General features: G+C 41.6%; 2 long non-coding RNA genes across 2 annotated transcripts; both read left to right on the top strand.

Moving 5' to 3' along the window:
- The first annotated feature begins 4,930 nt into the window (after positions 1 to 4,930).
- On the top strand, positions 4,931 to 7,473 carry LOC138481097 (uncharacterized). The gene is made up of 2 exons (XR_011274193.1): positions 4,931 to 6,647; positions 7,027 to 7,473. It is a non-coding gene; the product is annotated as an uncharacterized lncRNA (long non-coding RNA).
- A 2,440-nt stretch (positions 7,474 to 9,913) lies between these two features.
- Positions 9,914 to 12,471, top strand: LOC138481096 (uncharacterized). Its single transcript, XR_011274192.1, has 2 exons — positions 9,914 to 11,645; positions 12,025 to 12,471. It is a non-coding gene; the product is annotated as an uncharacterized lncRNA (long non-coding RNA).
- Positions 12,472 to 21,728: the final 9,257 nt, after the last annotated feature.

Genomic DNA, 21,728 nt, shown 5'->3' with positions numbered 1-21,728 from the left:
AAAAAACCTACTGGACAGATTTACACCAAATTTACAAAAGCACGCTTTTGGGACCAGGCCGCCGCTCCTGCCGCAAATTTGGTGTAAATCCGTCCAGCGGTTCGGGCTGTAGCCGTGCGCAAAGTTTTTTCCCATTCAGTCTATGGGAAAAAAACTTTTGGGACCCCCCCTATAACTTTTCCCCCCCTGGACGAATCCTCACCAAACTTTGCAAAAAGATTCAGTGTGACCCACCTACTTTTTTTGCAAAGTTTGTTGTGGATCCGTTCAGGGAGAGCGAAGTTATAAGCCGCCCAAAAAGTGCTCTTCCTATGGAAACAGCAACTTAACCATAACTACATGGCCACTACTGTGGACATGTAATATATATATATACGTATATATATATATTAAACGGCCTACGGTAGCAGCCGTGTAGTTATTGTTAAGTTGCTCTACTCATAGGAAGAACACTTTTTGGGTGGCTTATAACTTCGGTCCCCCTAGACGAATCCTCACCAAACTTTGTAAAAAAAAAAAGTATATGGCCCACCCTGAATTTTTTTGCCAAGTTTGGTGAGGTTTCATGAAGGGGGGCCAAAGTTATAGGAGGGTCACAATTTTTTTTTCCAGACTGAATGGAAAAAAAATTCACGCCTACAGCCCAAACCGCTGGACAGATTTTCACCAAATTTGTGGCAGGAGCATCGGCTTGGTCCTGAAAGTGTGCTTTTGTAAATTTGGTGAAAATCCGTCCAGTAGTTTTGTTTGAAATTACCAAAAAGCAGATCCCAGAAAATTAGTGATATCTGGGTTAGGTTCGCTGACCCATTTCCCTGCTCGGTCCACGGACAGGCCTCCGATTGGTCCAGAGGGTGACGTGATATCTGCGGACATCGGACGCGCCTACTGATTGGATGGTAAAAAGCGTGAAGTGTGCCAGATTTTTGGAAACGCCTACCATGTTGGATTCGTGGACATCCGCCGGTGTCCGCGGACACCACAGTAAAACCATATTACAAAACACAACATTGCACTTGTCAAACTTATCAAACAATCTCTGGGGAGGTGAGGGGTGATGAGGATGGGATGGGATAGGGCCATGAAGCCAAAAGGTACACAAACGGTCCAGATGTTCCCGAACAGTCCTGTGAAGTCCACTTACTGAGTTGGTGAAAAGCAATTCTTGGAAGGCTTATAACTTCGGCATCACTCAATGAAACTGCATGATATTTGGAATCCCATTTTAGACCTGGTTCTGAAAGGTTTTGCAAAGTTTGGTGGGATTCTGTGAAGAGGGGGCAAAATTAGAGGGGTGTTCCAAAATAATGTAAAGTCTTATAAATGTGGTGCCTTTTGACGAATGTGCACAAATGTTTGCAAAACAATTTTAAATCTGGGTATACATGTTTTTGCAAAGTTTGGTGGGATTCTGTCAAGAGGAGGCAAAATTAGGGGGTCCCAAAATATTGTAAAGGCTTATAAATGTAGTGCCATTTGACGGATCTGCACAAAAATTTGCAAAACGATTTAAAATCTAGATATACATCTTTTTGTAAAGTTTGGTTGCATGTTCTCAAGAGGGGGCTAAATTAGAGGGGGTCTCAAACATTTTTGATGGCTTATAACTTAGTTGCCGTTTGACAAATGTGGACAAATGTTTTCAGAAAGATTATAGACCCAACTTTGAATGTTTGTGTAAAGTCTGAATGGATTTTGTCAAGTGGGGGCGAAGTTATATGACCATTGTATGTACATACATTTTAACACTTTTGAAAAAAATAAAACATGGGCGGATTTCAAGTAAACTCGTGTAAGGAGCATTGGCAAGGACCTGAAAGCAAGGTTTTACAAATGTGCCCGTGTTTTATATTTTGACAAGTGCCATAATGTAGGTACAAAAAAATAGTGGTGTAACTTTGGTGACTGAGGTATAGCCTGAGGCCACCACATTGTCCGGGTCATGGACCTTATACCATGACCCGGACAATGTGGTCACTGGCCATGACTGAGAGGGATGAAAAATGGGGTTAAAGTGGCCATGTACACCTGGGACCGGCTATGTGGTAGAGTTATTTGAAAGTGGGAGAGGGTGGTAATATGGTCATAGGGTTCTGTCTTTGCCTTCAGCAGGCTGCCATGGAAAGGGAAGAGGGAACAAATGTGCTTGTGGTTATATGGTCATAGGGTTCTGTCTTCGCCTTCTGTAAGCTGCCATGGAAAGGGAAGAGGGGCTCAGTATGGAGCAGCGCCTTCCCTTTCCATGGTGGCCATCTTGGAATAGGGTTTTCCTTCTTACAGCGGGACACTGCAGGCATCCTGCTGTAGGAAGAAAAATCTATTTTTTTACCACCCCAGGTTCTGGCTTTGGGAACCAGGGGTGCTAATGGCCTTTATCCCCCATCGCAGTACCTAGAATTGAGGATAATGGTCCGCAGACCTTGTTATTTATTTATTTATTAGTGTTTCTCATGCTCCTTGATTACAGCTGCAAAAGAACTTTGAAATTGCTTCGCCCTGCAGAGTATGGATCAAAAGCCTATTTTATTGCTTGCAAGGTAGCTGGTGGGATTTTGTGTCACACAGAAGTAGGCTGTGGGGTTGCAGTATTCGTTGAGGAAGATGATGTGGAGTAAGACAGCATACTACTTGCTAAGAAAGGACAAATCTTTCTGAGAGCATTGTAGTGGTTGGATTTGGTGTGGCGGCGCATGGAGGTTGTCCTGTAGGAGTAATGTCCAGGTAGTCCGTGACTAAGTACAAAGCTGCACTCAGTACATTTCACTGAGTGGTGTTGGCTCTTGGGGAGGAGGGATGGCAATAGCTGATGCCATTTTTAAGATAATTAGCAGTTTTTCTATTATAATTCTAAGTATGTGCTTTGTACTAGATTGTTAATGGATAATAAGTAAGAATAGGTGTAGGACCTGTACAAGGGTACATTTTGAGCTTGAAAGTTCCTAGGTCATTAGAAAATGCAGTTCCGAACTGTCCTCAAAGCAAGGACCCGAACGCGAAGTGCAAACGCGTTCATGGACATGTCGTCATGCTGCACGGGAGCGCATGGTCACGTGGCCTTGTCGGAAGGTCCAAGATGATGGCAGACGCTCGCGGACATTGACGGAAGCAAAAACAGTGGAAAAAGTATAGAAGCATTGAAAATGATGCTAGAAGGAGGTGGGAAATTGCATAGTTTAAGGTGACATTTTGTAAATTGGACAACAATGTTTCTATATTGGGTAAGTATATTATCATGCACTGGTAAAAACCCATGAAATTCTCTTAAAAAAGCTTTGTTAAAGAGACGTTATGATTAAGTTGCACCCAGAAAAACCTATGAAATTCAATGAAACTTTGTTAATGGGACATTGGGAACCTGGGGGAACGCAGTGGTGCACTATATACATCTCAATGCTGGACTGGCCGGGACGAAGACAAGTACGCACACAGGTTGTATTTGCGTGTCGTTGCAATATACAACAAATAAAATGTAGTGGAGTACAATGTAACCCAGCAATAACAGTCGATGAATGATAAGTTGACTCGTTGATCTATAAAATCGTCGAAAATAAAATGTACATAATATTCGGCATTTCCATTCTCTCAGCGTAACGCAGAGACTCTGTTCAAGTCAACAAATTTTCAGGAAATGAAATTACAGCTTCCTTGGTCCAATTTTGGAATGGTGACCCTTATCATATTTAATGTTATTACACCCCTCCCTTCATTCCTTTTGAAATACTCGCTTTCTTTCAAGGTCGAAAAACAATTGAACCTTATACTGTGTACGATGCGTGGGTTTCCTCAGCTCGCAAGCAGAAATTCAAAGCCGCTGATCTTCACTCACAATGCTAGCCAATACCTCTTCAGACCATAGTGGCATTGGAAATGTTTTTAAAAAACATATGAATGGTTTGCTACCATCCAGCAATGATGTGCGAAATTTCTAGTGATTAACTTTGTTTCTCTGGAGAACTTTGCACTCTCCCAGAGACTTCCACAGTCAGCCCACACCACCTGTCAGCTGCACCCATCTCCTGTTTACACTGCAAATCCCGTAAACATTTTTGGCAAAAAGCAGGTCTCGAGCCATGACAAAATGTGCTTTTACGAGAATGTCTGAGCAAGCCCTGCTACAAACCCCTCCGGACAGGCCGCGGTCCCCTGAACCCATGACCGCATTTATATATTAGAGGCCTATAAATTGCACATGGGTGTATGTACAATCCCACTTTGGGACAGCAGCAAGGGGAAGGATGTGTGGATCTTCCCCTGAGACAACCGGAGTGGGTCGGAATTGATAGCTGCCAGGTCTGGCACATCACAGCTAGAAAGCGGGTGGAGTGACACATGTTCGTTTAGGACAGAATATAATGTGACTGGGGTCTTGTTTTATTGGGAGGAACTCTGGGGTGGTCCACAAGGAAGTGTCACACTTCTGGTACATGAACAGAATAGCTCTGGAGGGGCACAAGTCTGAATAAGCAGTAATTTTCCAGCAGCGGGGATCATTTGTTGAGATGGATTAACAACTACAAGTCATTGTTTTCCCTGACGTACACAGGACAGTGATGTCAGAGGAAGATTTAAATAAATACATTCTTAGTTTGACAGAACGACAGATTGACAGAGTTAGAGACACAATCACAGAATGCAGCAATGGCCGGAACACTGTTGAATGGACATACACTTGATTCACTGAAAAATCGAAACAACCATTGATGAAAGTTCTGTTGTGCTTTATTTTGTTGCTGATTTTGATAGCACAAATGCACTACACATTATAATGTTCTGGTTGCAGCACAGTGAGGGAAAATCCCCTGTACTGACCGCTGTCACTGGAGAAGGTTTCTCTAATTGCACCAACAACACAGGCGGCTATTACTCGTTCAACGCAGTGTCGAAGTCTCCCGTGAAGCCACCATGTAAACGACCGATATGAGAGCCAACATCCAGCCAGTTTACTTTGTAACTTACCATATGGGATGTTCTTACGGCTACGCCGTAACTGCACAGATATCGCAGATTTTGTCAAACATGCAGCAATTTTGGAAAAAAGACTATTGGAACGGGGATATCCAAAGAAACTTATAAAAAAATCCAAAAAGAGAGCTCGATATATCAACAGAGACCTCTTATTGACACCCAAGCGAGACATTGAAAAGAAAGATGAATTAGTATGTGTCTCAACTTTTTGTCAACACAGTAATGCTATTAGAGGGATCATCTTAAAAAACTGGCGAATTCTTAATACATCAGGAACATCTATACCCAGACCTCTATTTGCTTTCAAAAAAAGTAAAAATTTGAAGCAAAAGATTACTCGTGCCAGTAGAACTTTTCCTAAAGTGCATACAATCCGCGATACCAATTCTAACCCAGTGGTGGGACACTATCCCTGCACTTCATGTGTTGCTTGTAAGTTTTCCAAAAAAACTACGTCATTTGATTCACAGACCAGAAAGTGGACCCTTCGTACCTTTACCACTTGTAAAAGTAAGAATGTCATTTATGCCATTCGTTGCCCATGCCAGTTGTTTTATGTAGGCAAAACAACCAGAGAAGTGAGTACCCGTATTAACGAACATCGTTCAAAGATCAGAACTCGAAACCTCAATGCCCCAATGGTAATCCATTTTGTCGAGATGGGCCATACGGCTGATCAGATGGAATGGTTTTGCATAGAAAAAGTATATGCACAAAACCAACCCCAACTATTAAAAAATTTAGATTACAAGGAACAAATGTGGATATTTAATCTAAAAACATTAACATTGGGCCTTAATACCATGGAACCATGGAATTCGAGTAACTAAATACTACCTGTCATAACATTTTATATATGTCGGGTAGTACACTGGTATACTGCCTAATCACGTGCGTCTTTCATCTGAGAGGGTACGGCCATTTAGAACGTAGGCCAGTTCAGTTTGTGGTCACGTGGTTAATTACGTGATCACATGATGTTTTTCACGCATATATCAATACCCTTGAAACGGTGATACTGTGTTGCACGCCACTTTCAATCGGACCCAGCTGGGATACGGGTGACTAGCTACTGTGAGAACTGGCGAGTTCTTTCGCTTAAGGTAAACATTCTGTCCTGTGGGGGCCTTTCGAATCACGGCGGTTTTCCAAATCGCTTCTTGCCTTTATTGTTTAGAGAAGGGAGCCCTACATCCTTGGCTTTCCGTTAAACCCCATCCGAGTCAAGCAATCTGGAGTCGGAAATATTGAGCAATATTCAAATGCAACCCCTCCCCCCCTACCTTTTTGAAATTCTCTAAATAGTAAGCTTTTCAGCAAGCCGTATTTGTTTAGTCACAATTGTGGTATTAATTCATCAATTTATTTTCAATTGGAAGTAATTCACTTTGGGTGTAGCCAATAATATAATTGTAAGAACAATCGGTCTCTCACATACTCAAACTCTTGTGTTGTGTTTAGGCCCATATAACATCAGGTGCAGCCAACCCTGGATCCGGGGAGTCACCTTCAAATTTATGACCGCTGGTTGAACGAGCGTTTGGACATTCTCGAGAAGAACGTTGGCGTCCATACACTTCGCTATCTGCAGGAACTTCTACGGAGAAGCTATTGTTTAATATAAGTGAACACAGCGTACAATTTAAGGAAGAGACGCACAGCCTTCCATTGCATGAATGAAGGTTAGTTAATATTCTTTAGGTTTATCTTAAGTATGTGACTCTCGTGTCCTGTCCGTGGGCCGCTGTAGTGGAGGATCGACATATTGACCTTGTGATATTTATGTGTACATTTGTATATCTGTAGCATTGATTCTGTCTATGGCCTGGCTCTTATCTGCCTCTCGGAGACACCAATACAAGAGGGTAGCACTACTTTCTGCCAGACACCTCAGGTCCATCCTGGAACTTTTCCCGGGTTGGTAGCAGGCTCTTGTATATTATTACCTATTGTTCCACTATAGATATTTTTATTATGGATGTTATATGTTTTTTGTCCAAGTACAAGGGCTTCACACATTGATATGTATTATCTGTGATTTTCTTTCTTTCTTGATGTTAGAATATACTTTTGTTACTCCTGATGAAGACGTCACTACACTAAAGTATATACGTCGAAACCGGTCGAGTTTGGACTAAGATGAGGTCGTGGTTAGAAAACTCTGGGACCCATCTTAATTGCCTAGGCCACTGATGTCATCTGCTGTGGCCCGTCAAATTGATTTCATGTTCTTTTTATAAATCTTTCAGATGAATTAATTATGATGAATTTTCTTATAGATTTTATGTCGTACATTGATTGGTGTTTAGTATGAATGGTTTGTCTAAATGGATGGATGAGGTTGTATGCTTGGATGATTGAATAAGATGATTTTTATTATATAGATGTGTCTTTTTTAATAAAAGTTGTTTCCTGCTATGTAAATTGTTATTACAAGTGCAGATTTAATCATGATTTGTTTGATATATTAAATTAGTATCAGGTTTAATAAAATCCTTGATACCGTTATTTTTGAATTGTTTCCTTTGGATGTCTTTCCGCTATCTAAATCTTAATTAATACTCCAATCCAAAGCGTGGGGTTTCCTGTGTCTTTCAGAGAATACATATTTCCAGCCCTTGGCTGTACAGGTTATATATATACTTTTTAACACTGTAATGTTTTTTCCTATTTAGGATAATTTAACTTTTTTCACATTTATTGCACTGGGTGTGTCAATTTGGTGTACTCCGGACTGGTGGTATTTTCCAGGCCATGGCAGAAACAGATACCATCTCCTTCACGGAGGCACAAATAACAGAACTTATTCAAGGTCCATCATTTTTTGAAAATTTACAATTACCAACATCAAATCAAGGCGCCACGGGAGATGCTCTTCTGAATTTAAAGAAGAAGCAATTCCGCACAGAAATGCACGGTCATATACTTAAGGAATATTTGAGATCTAGTATTATTCCACAAGGCCTGCAGGTTAAAATTATCCCATGTCTTTTCCTGGATGACAACGATTATAAAGTGGCTTTTAGTCAAGTTGCTACCAAATGTAGCCGTGATTTGTTAGTATTAACCATAACCACGGCCCAAAGAGTCAGTGGGAAGATACAAGAAACGCTGTCGGAACAAGAAAAATCTTTTTTGACCAACACTTTGATTGTGGAATCTAAACAAAAGCTTGAACAGATAGAAAAATCTTTTCAGGAATTTAAGAAGCTTACTATTGAAAAAAAGACCAATAAACTTAAAAAGGACATTTCATTATTTAAGAAAGAATTGGTGTATCCCTATCTAGCGGAAGATTTTAACCCTCAGACGGTTTGGAAAACTAACACTAATTGGAATATGGGACCCAATAATACAAATAAAAAAAGATGGGTGACATTTTCAGACACTTCCTCTAGTAATTCAGGTAATGAGGAATTGAACAATCATGCCTCGGGCAATCACCCTTTTCGAGCAAGGGGCGGCCGAAGAGGCCGCAGAAACATCCCCCAAGGTCAAATGACACACAATATGCCGATGCAGAACGCCCCGGGACAAGGGATGATGCACCGGGACTTTCAGACCCGGAATCGAGCATACAGGTGGTAAATGAAACAATGCCAATTTTTAATTTATCCTCCCGTATATTAACACCTGCGGAAACATCAATTCTTAAATGTGGTCTATCTTTTGTTCCGACTCAAAATCCAAGTGCAATGTCTATCATGAGTGAAGTAAAAGGTTTTTTGCGTAAATTAAGGCTAAAGCTTTTCTTTTCGAATAATGTGACCTCTAGGGAATCCAACATCTCAGGCTTCTCTAAACCTTCCACCTTTACCCCCAACTCTAATGATTTGCCTCCAGAGGTCTTGATCTTTGAAAAATTAGTTCTCAAAGAAATAGAGAAAGTTATTGGCCATCCAAGAAATCGACAAGGACCCAATCTGACGCTTTCTGAGTTCGAGGCTATCGAGAGATTAGCCTCGGACCAATCAATAGTTATTAAGGCTGCAGATAAGGGTGGTGGGATAGTTGTTTGGGATGCTGATCGTTATGATCAAGAAGCTCTGAGACTTCTACACATTCCTGGGCACTATTCCAAATTGGTGAAAGATCCATCAGAAATGATTAAGCTAAAGGTACTCAAACTCACTGAAGAAGGAAACCAATCGGGTTTCCTTTCCACTAAAGAGGCTGAATTTATCAACCTGTCGGAAGATCGCATACCTTTATTTTACATTATGCCTAAAATACATAAAGATACTGAGAACCCCCCAGGACGACCTATAGTCTCGGGTTGTGGTTCACTACTGGAACCCCTTTCGAAATACATTGATTTCTTTATTAAACCACTGGCGATGGCCACGCCCACATTTCTTCTTGACTCGAGAGACGTCATCAACCTCGTTGAAACAAAAGCATTTGATCCCAGTACTCAAATTCTAGTAACGCTTGATATTGAAGCGCTTTATACAAATATCCCTCAGGATAGAGCGGTGGAGAGCCTGCGCATAATGCTAGATCGGCGCATACAACCACATTTGGTTCCCACAGAATTCCTATGTAAAGCAGCAGAGCTAGTCCTTAAGAACAGTTTTTTTAAATTCAAGGAGGAATTCTTTTTGCAATGTAAAGGGACAGCGATGGGGTGCACTTTTGCACCAAATCTTGCCATTATTTTCATGGCACTCTTGGAGGAAGAAAAAATCCTGTCAGCATTTAACCCATTTAGGGGCCAAATCAAGGTGTACCGTCGATACATCGACGATATACTTATGATTTGGGAAGGCTCATCAACATCATTGACTTTATTTGTTCAATGGCTTAATGCGGTAGACTTAGATATTCATTTCACTTTTGAATATTCAGTATCTAGAATTCCTTTCTTGGATTTGTCTATTTTTTTCAAAGAAGGGTATCTCTGCACAGAATTACATAGAAAACCCACAGAGAGAAATACCACGTTGAAATATGAGAGCCAACATCCAGCCAGTTTACTTTGTAACTTACCATATGGGATGTTCTTACGGCTACGCCGTAACTGCACAGATATCGCAGATTTTGTCAAACATGCAGCAATTTTGGAAAAAAGACTATTGGAACGGGGATATCCAAAGAAACTTATAAAAAAATCCAAAAAGAGAGCTCGATATATCAACAGAGACCTCTTATTGACACCCAAGCGAGACATTGAAAAGAAAGATGAATTAGTATGTGTCTCAACTTTTTGTCAACACAGTAATGCTATTAGAGGGATCATCTTAAAAAACTGGCGAATTCTTAATACATCAGGAACATCTATACCCAGACCTCTATTTGCTTTCAAAAAAAGTAAAAATTTGAAGCAAAAGATTACTCGTGCCAGTAGAACTTTTCCTAAAGTGCATACAATCCGCGATACCAATTCTAACCCAGTGGTGGGACACTATCCCTGCACTTCATGTGTTGCTTGTAAGTTTTCCAAAAAAACTACGTCATTTGATTCACAGACCAGAAAGTGGACCCTTCGTACCTTTACCACTTGTAAAAGTAAGAATGTCATTTATGCCATTCGTTGCCCATGCCAGTTGTTTTATGTAGGCAAAACAACCAGAGAAGTGAGTACCCGTATTAACGAACATCGTTCAAAGATCAGAACTCGAAACCTCAATGCCCCAATGGTAATCCATTTTGTCGAGATGGGCCATACGGCTGATCAGATGGAATGGTTTTGCATAGAAAAAGTATATGCACAAAACCAACCCCAACTATTAAAAAATTTAGATTACAAGGAACAAATGTGGATATTTAATCTAAAAACATTAACATTGGGCCTTAATACCATGGAACCATGGAATTCGAGTAACTAAATACTACCTGTCATAACATTTTATATATGTCGGGTAGTACACTGGTATACTGCCTAATCACGTGCGTCTTTCATCTGAGAGGGTACGGCCATTTAGAACGTAGGCCAGTTCAGTTTGTGGTCACGTGGTTAATTACGTGATCACATGATGTTTTTCACGCATATATCAATACCCTTGAAACGGTGATACTGTGTTGCACGCCACTTTCAATCGGACCCAGCTGGGATACGGGTGACTAGCTACTGTGAGAACTGGCGAGTTCTTTCGCTTAAGGTAAACATTCTGTCCTGTGGGGGCCTTTCGAATCACGGCGGTTTTCCAAATCGCTTCTTGCCTTTATTGTTTAGAGAAGGGAGCCCTACATCCTTGGCTTTCCGTTAAACCCCATCCGAGTCAAGCAATCTGGAGTCGGAAATATTGAGCAATATTCAAATGCAACCCCTCCCCCCCTACCTTTTTGAAATTCTCTAAATAGTAAGCTTTTCAGCAAGCCGTATTTGTTTAGTCACAATTGTGGTATTAATTCATCAATTTATTTTCAATTGGAAGTAATTCACTTTGGGTGTAGCCAATAATATAATTGTAAGAACAATCGGTCTCTCACATACTCAAACTCTTGTGTTGTGTTTAGGCCCATATAACATCAGGTGCAGCCAACCCTGGATCCGGGGAGTCACCTTCAAATTTATGACCGCTGGTTGAACGAGCGTTTGGACATTCTCGAGAAGAACGTTGGCGTCCATACACTTCGCTATCTGCAGGAACTTCTACGGAGAAGCTATTGTTTAATATAAGTGAACACAGCGTACAATTTAAGGAAGAGACGCACAGCCTTCCATTGCATGAATGAAGGTTAGTTAATATTCTTTAGGTTTATCTTAAGTATGTGACTCTCGTGTCCTGTCCGTGGGCCGCTGTAGTGGAGGATCGACATATTGACCTTGTGATATTTATGTGTACATTTGTATATCTGTAGCATTGATTCTGTCTATGGCCTGGCTCTTATCTGCCTCTCGGAGACACCAATACAAGAGGGTAGCACTACTTTCTGCCAGACACCTCAGGTCCATCCTGGAACTTTTCCCGGGTTGGTAGCAGGCTCTTGTATATTATTACCTATTGTTCCACTATAGATATTTTTATTATGGATGTTATATGTTTTTTGTCCAAGTACAAGGGCTTCACACATTGATATGTATTATCTGTGATTTTCTTTCTTTCTTGATGTTAGAATATACTTTTGTTACTCCTGATGAAGACGTCACTACACTAAAGTATATACGTCGAAACCGGTCGAGTTTGGACTAAGATGAGGTCGTGGTTAGAAAACTCTGGGACCCATCTTAATTGCCTAGGCCACTGATGTCATCTGCTGTGGCCCGTCAAATTGATTTCATGTTCTTTTTATAAATCTTTCAGATGAATTAATTATGATGAATTTTCTTATAGATTTTATGTCGTACATTGATTGGTGTTTAGTATGAATGGTTTGTCTAAATGGATGGATGAGGTTGTATGCTTGGATGATTGAATAAGATGATTTTTATTATATAGATGTGTCTTTTTTAATAAAAGTTGTTTCCTGCTATGTAAATTGTTATTACAAGTGCAGATTTAATCATGATTTGTTTGATATATTAAATTAGTATCAGGTTTAATAAAATCCTTGATACCGTTATTTTTGAATTGTTTCCTTTGGATGTCTTTCCGCTATCTAAATCTTAATTAATACTCCAATCCAAAGCGTGGGGTTTCCTGTGTCTTTCAGAGAATACAACGACCGATAGGCCACCTGCCTGTGCCACCTGTGAAAGAGAAATATACAAACTGTTTTTAAATGAACAATATAAGTGTATTAAACCTTATTTGACAATGACAAATGTTGTATCCAATGGCATTGTTGTCAGTACACATGTCACTTAGACACTGTACATTATTGAACGACTATGCATTCCATTACATTTGGGACACAAAGAAATATTGCTTCATGGCTCTACATGAAATAAACATAAGGACACCACTATGATTCCCCCAAATTCTGAGTGATGTATAGAATTGCAAGAGTACCTTCATTTGACATTGATAAATCAATGTTACGACAATATAGAGGTCAACCATGAAATGGTAGTGTGCTAAGTGACATCACAACTAGAGTACACTTACTTGTTACTTGGATTGCGAGGGCAAGCTGTTGCTCGAATTTCGTGCATAAACACCATTATAGGCACTTCCACATGAGGGAATCTAAGATGTACAGCCACTCCACAGAGATCTGCATGCACCACCAACCAATTTATCCACAAATCTCCCAAAATCCAGACAATCTGCTGTCTGAAACACACAACCATAGCTATATTCTCTCCTCTCAAGAAAAAGACTTTCTGACAAAGTCTCTGCTCACGCATCACACCCAGTAAACCGTATTGACCAATCCTTTGCTCTGCTAAGTCTCATTTGCATGCCTCTCAGCCTCAAAATCCCCTTATGTAATACGCGTGTCCGTGGACAAATCGTAAAATCTGAGCGTGGGGAATTAAAATTTAAATAGTGTGCGCCATTTCCCCTTTTAGATTGGCTCCGAAAAGACCCTTCTTTTGTTTTTTCTGCAGATTCTTCAGAAACACCTTTTAGTTTGTATTTTTTTGTTTTTTTGTCCTTATTTTCCTCCGATAATCTTCACATTAGCTTCTCCAAAGCAATCCTTATGTTATGTTCCAAAACGACATGGCATTTCCGATAAAAGATAAAGACTTCTTTAAAGTAATCAACATTACCAGAGTCAATGTTGTCATTGTTGCAAAAGAACAAGACAGCTCTAGTCAAAAAAGCAAACATGCCTTGGTTAATTAACATTTTGCTAAGGACAAACACAAGAACTATTGTCCCATATTGCCCTAGGTATCAAACCACAAAAAAATATCTTAGCATTTGGAATTACTTTCATTACTGACTGAACCAGGTTTGCAGATCTTCCAACAAAGTAGGGGCACTTACTTAACCCAAATGTGAAGCACTACAGTGCAGGACAACCGCATGTGCACTGTTAACCCTAGCCATATCGTGACTTCTACCATTGCTTCCAAATTGAAACCAGGCACAGTGCTCCACACCACCTCCACTCCTTTTACATCAAAATTGATTCCCACATTCCTAAATTGTGCATACCACTCCAAACCATTCACAAACATATCTCCAAGAACCAAAACCCTGACTTCTCCACCTCTGCCATCTTCACTACACACTGCTCTCTCAATACAAACCAAAACCTCAACACCTGATTGCCTAACCCCTACAGTCCCCTTTCCTTGCTGGATTTGCTGAGAAACCCCAGATGTGGCGCGCCCTCTCCGTGAACAGCCACAGTGTCTGCGGAGCGCGTAACACTGGCACAGCTGTCAAATGAGAAATTATATTGTGCTTCCTATTGCAATGAATATATGTATATTGGCCTACGCCAAGCTGCTTGTAAGTCACTTGCAAAGAAATCCATGTTGCAAGGTCCTGACCTTAAAATCAATGTAAGCCGCCATTTTAGGTCAATCCGCCATTTTAGGTTTGCTCTGTATAGTCACCCTGTGAGTTAAAATGGTGGACGATGTAATTCCGAAATACAACATAGCCGTCTTGACATCTGCATGTAGCTAATATGTAACTTGCCTGCAGGCCACTTGTTGGGGTCGTGAACTGAGACCTTGTCCTTCGTTGACCTGTGTGTAAAGGATTACTAGTGCAATGAACCTAATCCACAAGCATATGTTAAGAACAATGTATTCAAATACTAAACTAAGCACACTTGGTTAACTATATTGTATTAATGTTTGAGAAGACTTGTATGGGGAATCCCAGAACACACAGTTGCTGTGGAGTCTTGCTGATATATGTATTAAAAGCAAACCAGTTACATATGGATATGCGAACTCGGCATGAACCCTAGATCAGTAATGTATTAGAGGAATATTAACCCGAAGAAGGGTTGGACATCGTGTTCGCAAATAGTATAAAAGAGCAACGAATTCTAATGTACAGCGTCTCTCACTGAATACACCGAACCACGCTGGAGTTCGCTGTGTTGCATTGAGGGCCGATAGCTATCTGATTTTGTTCTGTTCTTTGTAACTGAATTCAGTATAAATTAAAGAATGTTGTATGTTCCTTTGTAACCCGTGTTCAGTGTATTTCCTTTTGGGGTACTCAGCCTCGATATTTTGATTTTGTTTTCACAGTTGGCGCCCGAACAGGGACCCACAAGATTGATGTCGGATTATCGAAGGTTGACCCTCGCTATCGGAACAGGATCGGACGGTGTGACAAAAAGGGGGCCCCAATGAATGAGACGCGACACCTCAGCAGCGCTGCACGACCCGATCCCTGGACAATTAGCGTGTGGTCCCAGAACAGCATCTTGACGAGGGTCCACTTATCGAGGCGGGCAGATTTGTCAAAATCACCACACACAAGGTAAGATTAGTTAGGTAAGATTCTTTGAAATCCGATCGGACTTCCTTATGCTTGATCAGGTAAGTCGTGACCCGACTCATAATATAATCCTGATAATTTGATTTTGGCGTATTGTATCTGCAGACACAATTATTGACCAGGTAACACCAATAATTTGATATGCCTGGGAAATTGTCTACCTGCTTCAGGGTGTTGTTCCGCAGCGATAGACAATCTTTGGAATTTAGCTGTCCCGCACCACAGGAGAGGTCGCCGGCGTGCATTATGTACTGTAAGCATAGCATTGGAAGTATAGTGTTTAATGACATTTGGCACAGACAAACCAGACATGCCTCTGAATTTCAGTGGCCAATCAATGGTAGTTTTGAAATCCCTCGTATTGAATATTTAGAGTCGATTCTATTAAAGAAAAAGGCTAGACCTGCAGCATTTGATGTTTTGCAGAATTGGAAAAAAAGAAGCGTTACAGCAACTTAAAAGTAGAGAAAAACATGCGCGCCATCATAAGACGAACGCCGAAAAAGGATTATTGCATGACCGAGATAAACATTCTGAATCGACTAGGAATATGGATAGGGCTTTCTCACTTGGAATTCAGAAAATCTATCCTTCTAAAGACCTTCATGTTTCCGACGAATTCATAGACAAATTGTTAAATGAATGAAGGCCTGGTGCCTCTGCGCCACCTCTGTATGTTCCTCTTCCTGCTGCTTTGCCTCTTCCTCCTGCTATTCCTGCTCTACCTGCTGTTGTTCCCGTTGTTCCTACTCCTCCTAATGTTCCTCTTTCTCCAGCTCCTCCACCTCTTCTTATCGCACCAGTAACAGTACCTCCATTGATCAAGGTGCGGGGTCGAAGGTTGTCACTCGCAACACTGTACCACCAGAGAAGAAACGTGAGTTGATTGCATGGGCTAAGCATTTTATGGAGATGGATGATCAAGCTAATGTTTTTTCCACACTTTATAATATGGATGATTTTCCTGACAAAAATGTTTTTATTAAAGGTTTAGGGATTCATTTATGTGTGATGTGGGGCAAATTAAATAAAACAGATCTCCCGCAAGGGTTAAGGAATCTGAATACTTTAGCATTTTCTAGAGACACTGTGGAGAAAGTAAATGAGCATGTCGAGAGGTTATTTGAGTATAGTAAGGAGTTGGAAAGGTTACAGAATGAGGATGACGAGGGGCAAAGTATGTATGTACAGAAATGGTTCCTTCCTTGTCAAAAATCGATATCTGGGGAAACACGAATTTGTACAAAGGACGCGCTTAGATGGATTTCAGATATGTCAATAACTCCAGTTGAAGTATATGACACATATAGCCAGTATACGCCAGAAATGCAGAGGAAAGTGATACAGGTAATGATAGAGGACCTACAGGATGATTGTGTAAAAAGAAAGATTAGTTGTCCCACAGAGTTATTGGGTATTTATAAGAGTGCTTTTTCACTTGACACTTTTCACTTGACACTCCTTCAACTGCTTTAGCGCTCGACTTAGCTCTGTTGCTTAGTAAGCGTTCAGAGTCACCTACTTCTCAGTTGCCTATGAAAGAGGTTCCTCCGACATTTGTCCCGAAGGTTGAGGTTGCGGCTGATGCTGCACAGGGTATAGTTGCTGTGAACATTCCTGCACATTATGTATTGCAGTTTGTCCACATCCGGTTCTCAAGACAGGAAGTGAATACTATTAGGCAATCTATTCATGATATCAGGAAAAATCCAACAGGATTCTATAAAGAAATAGAGTCCGTCTTGCTGTCCTCAGTATTCACCTTAGGCGATATCGATTTGTTATTTCCTGTACTCCTGCCCGTAGATTTGTGGAAACAAGTTAGAACTATAGACGACATGCCAGGGTTGGGAGATACATGGGCGAATATAACTAGACTCGATGGAGAAAGGCCAGCTGGTGAAAGACCGCCCCAGGTGATACTGACTTTGCCTGATAGAAACATTGCAAAATTGAAAACCATAATTCCAGAGAAAATAATTATTTGGGACAAACTTACAGCCTGTGTCCAAGGGAAGTCTGAGGGTGCTACCGAGTTCTTTAATCAGTTCGAACAGGGTATTCTCGGATTTCAGCAGACAAGACTTAGGCAAAGAGTCTGGGAAAAGGTTATTTGTGGACAAATTTGTGTGTGGATTGCTGTCTGACATCCAGTCACAAATGATGTCTTCTGAGATCGCTTGGCAGGCGAAGTCCCAATCAAAAGTACTGTACATGGCTCAGTACTAGGAGAATCGTGTCAATAATGAAAAAGATAGAGTTGAAAAACAGAAAGGTGATTTAAAGAAAAGTGCTATTACAGCAAATTGTTAGAGGCCCCAGAGGGGGTAGTTCGCAGATTAGAGGTCACTATGTCCCGCAAGGGAATGTGTGCTTGGGTCCTGTGAACATTAACCAGTGTGCCTATTGTCGCCAAGAGGGTCATTGGCTTGCACAATACCCCGTCCTTCGACAGAGGTCGAATATCACATTTTGGAATATGGGTAGACGATCTAGAGGTCGCTCGGGTGTAGAGGGCCCTGGTAGAGGTCATTTTGCACAGGATCCTCAGCAACCTTTTTAACAGTATAATCAGACTCTGAGTATGGATACTAGGAACATATTTGATCATCCTTCTGCTGCATATTTATCTGAAGAGCTTCCTTTTGATGATATTCTGTTTCGTTAGGATTGCCCGAAGCAGGGTTTGGAACCTACACCTGTTCCGTCAATCAGAAAGGTCCCTACGTTGAAATGGTGGTGGGAAATAGGAAACATCCGTTTTTGATAGATACTGGAGCACACAAGTGTTTCATTGATCATTCACGGGTTCCAAACATTCTACTGTCAGGGCAAACCAATGTTTCTGTAGGGTTTTCTGGCACGCCAGTTGTTTGTCCAGTTTCTTCGCCGGTACCCATTTCTTTGGGTCCCTTTACGGACCACTGTCCATTTCTGTTGACTTCGAACTGTGGAGAGAATTTGCTGGGGTTGAATCTGTTAAAAAGAATTAAATGCAGTGATTTATTGTTCTTCTGATGGAGTGCACTTGACGATTTCATCACAGCAATTTTCTGTCTCAAAATTCTTGAATAGACCTTTGCCGCCAGAATTCATTAATGTACCAGAGAGCTTATGAGCTGTTGACGACAACAATGTCGGTGTTTTACAGATTGAGCCTGTTAAGATAGTTTTGAAACATGGAATTGCGCTGCCACGCATTCCCCAGTATAAGATTTCAGTTGAGGGCGAGCGAGCTTTGAAATGCATTGTTTCCGATTTTGTGCATCGCGGGGTGATTGAAGAAATTTCAGGAAGTTTGTGCAATAGCCGGATTTTCATTCCGTTTCATAATTGATTTACGTGCCATTAATAAAGTTGTCGCTCCACAATTTCCAATTGTGCCTGATGTAATGACAATATTGACCATGATTCCAGCTACAGCTACTTACTTTAGTGTTGTGGATCTAAAGAATGCTTTCTTTAATATTCCTATACACAAGGATAGTAGATACCTGTTCGCGTTCACCTTAGGGGGACGCTCGTTCACATTCACTCGTGCACCTCAAGGGTACACAGAGAGTCCTAACATCTACATGGCTTTGAAAGAGCAGCTTGATACCCTTGAATTGCCCTCTACTTGTACATTGCTTCAGTATTTTGATGAGTTGCTTTTAGCTGCTGATTCTGAGAGCGCCTGTAAGGAGGGCACTGTGTTATTGCTTACCCATCTAGCTAAGCCTGGTCACAAAGCTTTGCTTAAAAAATGTCAATATTGCTTCCAGGAGGTCGCCTATTTAGGCTATCTCCTGTCAAAGGAGGGAAGCAGATTGACACCTGAACGTATAAAAGACATTTCAGGCATGTCTGTCTCAAATACACAGAAGGAAGTTAGAGCCTTGATAGGTATGGCTCCTTACTGTAGGTTGTGGATCCCAAATTTTTCACTAATGATCAAACCGATGTTGGCTTTGACAAAGAAGGGCATTTCTTCACCATTGCCGTGGAACGCGGAACATTAGCAATCATTTGCTTTGCTCAAAACTGCATTATGCTCTGCACCAGTTTTGGGCACACCAAACTATGAAAAGGCCTTTGTGTTGTTTGTGCATGAATATGATGGATGTGCTTTGGCTGTATTAACGCAGGAACATGGAGTGAAGAATAGGCCGTGCTGTTACTTTTCTTCCGCCCTTGATCCTGTAGCATGCACTTTGCCAAGATGTTTGCGAGCTGTCCCTGCTGCTGCTGCGTCTGTAAAACAGAGCGAGGGAATGGTCCTAGGCCATGATCTAACCCTGATGGTGCCTCACTCTGTATATGCTCTACTGAACCGAACCCAAACGCAACACCTCACTTCCGCATGGTTGGCAACATATGAATTGATCTTGTTTGCTCCTCACATTAAAATTAGGAGGTGTTGTGTTCTTAATCCGGCTGAACGCCTACCTTTCCCGCAAGATACCACTTGCAGCGATGAAGAGTCACATGACTGTTTGTATACTACCGAACAAGAGACAAAGGGTAGAATTGATTTGAAAGATACTCCTTTGGATAATCCGCAAGGAGAGCTGTTTTGTGATGGCTCCTACTTCAAACTTCCGTATGGTACATCCACAGCTGCTTATGCAATCACTACATTAAGCACGGTCGTGGAAACCAAGAGAATCACGCATAACTCTGCGCAGGGCGCAGAGATTATAACATTGATCCGAGCTTGTGAACGTTCCGAAGGGCTGGCAGTAAACATATATACTGATAGTCAGTATGCCTTTGGGGTGGTTCACAACTTTGGGAGACTTTGGTCAGAGAGAAGGTTCTTGACTTCACATGGTACCAAGATCCAACATGGCTCCCTAATAGTACAACTGCTCTCAGCGCTTGCGCTCCCTACTCAGTTAGCCGTCATGAAATGTGCAACACATCAAAAGATTACAGATGACATAGGAAAAGGGAATGCTTTCGCTGATCAGATATCTAGACAAACTGCTACCGATCCCCTTACGGAGATGTATGTTTCAAGGGAGACTGTTAATGCTTATGCAATGGATGAGGGTGTTGGGTCTGTACGGGATATCCAAGCTGATGCCACGTTAGAAGAATCCAACAGCTGGGCTGAAGGCTTGGGGAAACTTGATGATGATGGGTGTTGGGTGGACATAGTTGAAGGGAAATGGCTACTCCCTGACGCGTATGTAATGATGATGGTAATCATGGCCCATGGTCCTACGCATGTATGTGCCCAGAAAGTGACAAAAATGTTAGAGAAAGTTTGGGCAAATGACGCAATTTCGAATATTGCCCAGCGCTATGTTCAGGGTTGCATGATTTGCCTACAACACAATGTGGGAAAGGGGACAGTAACTCCAAGGGGAACTTTTGGGCCACCCTCTGTCCCCTTTGAAGTTATCCACTTTGATTTTATTGAAATGGATTGGTGCAATAATATGAAGTACGTGCTGGTGGTCATCTGTGCTTTTAGTAAATGGGTTGAGGCTTTCCCTGTTAAAGATGCTACAGCCATGACTACTGCGAAAACAATGTTAAAGGAGTACTTCCCACGGTTCGGGCTACCAAGGGTCATCTGGTCGGACAATGGTCCACATTTTGTCGCTGCTGTAATTCTGCAGATATGTGCGGCATTACAGATCGACAAACGGTTCCAATCAGCCAGACACGCTCAGAGCGCCGGAATAGAAGAAAGACACAATGGTATCATCAAGAACAAGCTCGCTAAGACATGTGCCGGCACTAAATTAAAATGGCCAGATGCCTTACCGATCGTGTTATTATCCATTCGTACAACCCCTCAAACTAAGACTGGGCTCTCTCCATTTGTGGTGGTAATTGGGAGACCTGCCAATATCTGGAACCTTCCTAAATGTAGATTGTTAAGAAATGTTGAAAATGTATTACTTTCAGATTATTGCAGCCAGTTGACTAAAAACCTGTATTTGATTTATCACCAGGTACGAGAGGCTTTACCTGTGCGATATGAGGGCCCGGGCCACAGCATACGGCCTGGAAGCTGGGTACTATTCAACGCATTTGAGCGCTCTTCCTGCCTTGCACCTCGCTGGCAGTGCCCATTCCTGGTCCTGTCGGTCACGCAAACAGCGGTGCGGGTCTCTGGAAAAAGAATTGGATCCACGCGTCCCATGTCAAGAAACTTCTTCACCCAGTGCCACACGATAAAGAAGAAACAGAACCCCTCGCTAACGCTGCAACCAACAATCCCAAAGCAGTAAATAGTGCTGAGAGTGTATTGGAGGATCTTTCTGAGCCCGTGAGGCTTGGGAAGCCAGCTGTTTCGTCTCCACACTCTCCAAAGGTTTTGCTTCTGGAAACTGCTGTTTCAAATTCGGCATCTTCACTTGTTTCTGATATGTTGCTTCCAACAGGAAGTGATGACACATTGTTTCCGGATCAATCAGTACCGTACTATCTGCGTCCAAGAAAATAGACCTATGGCACGGTTTT

Source organism: Ambystoma mexicanum, chromosome 5p, assembly GCF_040938575.1.
Source record: "Ambystoma mexicanum isolate Mex_15411 chromosome 5p, UKY_AmexF1_1, whole genome shotgun sequence".
Taxonomy (NCBI): Eukaryota; Metazoa; Chordata; class Amphibia; order Caudata; family Ambystomatidae; genus Ambystoma; species Ambystoma mexicanum.
This window is presented reverse-complemented; position numbering and strand designations above follow the sequence as displayed.